The 3,340-nt window shown below is 37.5% G+C and overlaps 1 long non-coding RNA gene across 1 annotated transcript; it reads left to right on the forward strand.

The window, feature by feature from the left end:
- The first annotated feature begins 2,530 nt into the window (after window positions 1-2,530).
- Window positions 2,531-3,074, forward strand: LOC124280740. The gene is made up of 2 exons (XR_006899760.1): window positions 2,531-2,678; window positions 3,017-3,074. It is a non-coding gene; the product is annotated as an uncharacterized LOC124280740 (long non-coding RNA).
- Window positions 3,075-3,340: the final 266 nt, after the last annotated feature.

Genomic DNA, 3,340 nt, shown 5'->3' on the forward strand with positions numbered 1-3,340 from the left:
AGGCTCTCCACTGAAGAAAGGTAGTTTAGGGAAGTTATGATAGGTCACTGCAGACGCTTTGGTTTCAGATTCTGGGTTTACTCCCTCGGGTTCCTTCTTAATGACAGGTGCTATGTCCCGCTGTGCTAATCCTTGAATCCAATACTTGAAATCCTCAGGTGAGTCAGATTTAGGTTTGAATCCTGCCTTCGAAAGGCCTCCACCATGTTATCGAGTTCCTCCTTGTTGAACTCCATTCTGAATGAATGCGCTGTATTCACTGAACGTGAAATGCAAACACTCTTACGAGAAACAACTGTTGAGTTTGAAGTACAAGGTATATGGCATACCAATGCGTAGTAGCAAGAAAGATGAATAACACACTACATGTACGATGTAGTGGAGAAGTAAAAGGTAAATACGTAGGTAAGTACTATATGAAAGGTAATGTGTACCTGTGGTGAAGAGCTTATAGTACTTAATAAATAATATGAGTATCAGAAGCGAAGTGTAGACTTGCAGTGATACAAAGAAGGAAAACGGTAAACGTTAAGTTCGACACGGATGAGCGGGAAGCAGAACCGTAGAGTACGACGCGAAGCAGCAGATTCAAGCACAGCGCGGGCAAACGAATAACCTGTTCAGTACCAAATGAATAAACAGCAAAGACAATCTATCAACACATCATTTAAGAAAAGCCCAAACTACAAATGCCCAATGAACTATGACATGTATACTACAAAGGAGATATTGTTAGTATCATGCTGTGTTAGTGCAGTGACATGTAAAATCTACCAATTACACTTAATTTTGTGTGGTAAGACTTGAAGTGTTTATGCCTATTTAGTTCATATTTAAAGAAAGTAGTTAAAGTCAACTCAACCACACATCAATCAATCACAATCTATGTACCTGAAACCGAGTGTTACCCAAGCTTAAGAAACAACACTGGGTTAACTGAGATAAATACACTCAGTTACATATTCTGTAGTAGTAGTACCGGTACTAATGAAATACTAATGTCATGGTAAAACCATACATATACCAGAGTCTGTTATGAATTGAAGTGATAGAAAAATTCAAACAATGCTTCCAATGTTTAAAGAAAATAAGCAAATACTTTGACAAGCTGTCAGATATATGTATTAATACAATGAAATGCCACAATGCAAGTTAGGTATACCACATATCAACACAAGGAATAACAACAAAGTGTCTTCATAAAGCCTTTATGGCTATATCGCTTCACTCAGATGGCATATTGATATTCTTATTGATGAAGGAGCTCACGAACTCTTCAGTGGTCATGTATCAATATTGTCAATGCACAAAAGGTTCAAGCATGTCAGTGGCATGAACACAGAAAGTCACAATTCACAGGAAGACTGTCATCATAGTTACGCACACACGAATATAGTCGTTATCAATGTTCTCACCCTGGATGAGGCAGAACTCAGAAATGGAACATCAGATCCATCTCTCATGCACAAGCAGTTGAATACTGTCTTCGGCTACTGGCTCTGGCGTTGCTCAGATATTCCTCACTGGGGGCTCCATTGTTGCAGCCATGAAATAGTGGTGCTCTGTAATAACCACAGGCTACGGGTTGTGAGGTCTATATCTTTATTCCGTAGAGGAAGAAGTAGTAGGAGTAGACACTCCTGTGGGTGACACGGGAGTGTGCTCAAGCACCCAGCAGCCGGGCAGCCAACACGTGCAATAATCCTTAGATCAAAACTCAATCTTTAGAACAGTCCTCATGTAGAGACAGTGTGGTGCAAAACTGATTAGTAACATGGCGGTGAGAAGTATATTTGAACTTACACCAATCAACTGAGAAGCTGAGCCTGGGCTATTGTTAAAACAAGTAAAGACAATGACATAAAAGTAGATCGACCCAGATACCCTTAAATACACAATGAACCAGCCCTGTAACACAGAACTGAACAGTTAAGGCCAAGACAAGATGCAACTGGATTGACAACATATAATATATCTATACTGTATAGAGAAGTCGTCTGTCGGATCACCTGAAATAAGAATAAAATGAAAATGATTAATTATAAATGTATGTACACAATATACAATCCCTGGATTTATCCCTGTTACAGTATTTTAATCATATTATTATTCTCTCCTTTTAGCTATGTTATTTCTAGACAGTTTAAGCTTTAAGCTTTAGAGCTTGGCCTGTCTCACTAATTGCCCAAGCCATGACGCTTCTCAGCTGATTGGTCTCATTAACTCCATGCACAATTTCACTCATTCTGCACTGACCCTTTGCCATGTAAAGACAGCTTGGACAGACACAGTGTGACATTAAGGTTAGTATTCATTTAATTAAAGTAATAATGCATTTAATCCTTGCAGTATGTATATAATAAACGTATATCTATTTTCTAACATTTAAAGAGGTATTATATTGTATAGCATGTAAGTGTGCTAAATGTATTTATGCTAGCTTTTCAAGCCAAAGCTATAAACATAAATAAGTATCACTAATATATTCTTATCTTTACTATCCCTTTCACTGAATGTGTGAGTTGAGAGAATGTGTTTTAATATAAGTTGCTATGTTTTAACTGTGATAACTATAAGTGTATATTATTTATCATCTAATATTATTTGCAGCAGATAAGTCCCAATCCATAAGTCTGGTGCTGTGCCCGATTGTTGTACACCCTTGTACCACCCACAGGGTATGTGTATATGCATAATTTATATATCCATGTATTTGTATATAGTACCATCACGTAATGCGTGGTGACGAATCATGTACTTTATCATTACGACTAATGCGTAATGGTGTATTATAATCTATCTTCTGTGTATTACATTGTATGCATGTATCATCATTACGTTATTCATAATGCTGTAATTTCATAATGCCCATATTCCATATGTGTTGTAAATAATGGTATTCATGCTTTGAGTATTATTGATAATTGTCCATATGTATTAACCCGTGTATGGAATTATATGTATCTTGTATGAATTGTGTGAGATGTATATAATATTATTATATTTATTGTTACAGGGTGTCGTTTAACATTCAGCAATGTTTCATCCTACGAAATAAACAACCTCACACCCCAGCAGAGTGTTGGTAGTCTATGGCCACGTTGACCCTGCTATATTTGAGCCCCCAGTGAGGGATTGTTTCGGGCATGGATGAACCTGGGCAGCACCTAGAGATACTCTTGGACAACTGGACTATTGTGATCTGTGTTAACGTCATCATTGGATGATGACCAGTGATATGACACTGTGACCTTGACCTTCTTGGAGAGCCTGTGACTCTTTTGTGACCTTTATGTGTATAGTGACTTGTGTTTTCATGTACATGTATTTAGATTGAGGA

Source organism: Haliotis rubra, unplaced genomic scaffold (genome assembly GCF_003918875.1).
Source record: "Haliotis rubra isolate DU_JTF1 unplaced genomic scaffold, ASM391887v1 Scf2721, whole genome shotgun sequence".
Classification (NCBI taxonomy): Eukaryota; Metazoa; Mollusca; class Gastropoda; order Lepetellida; family Haliotidae; genus Haliotis; species Haliotis rubra.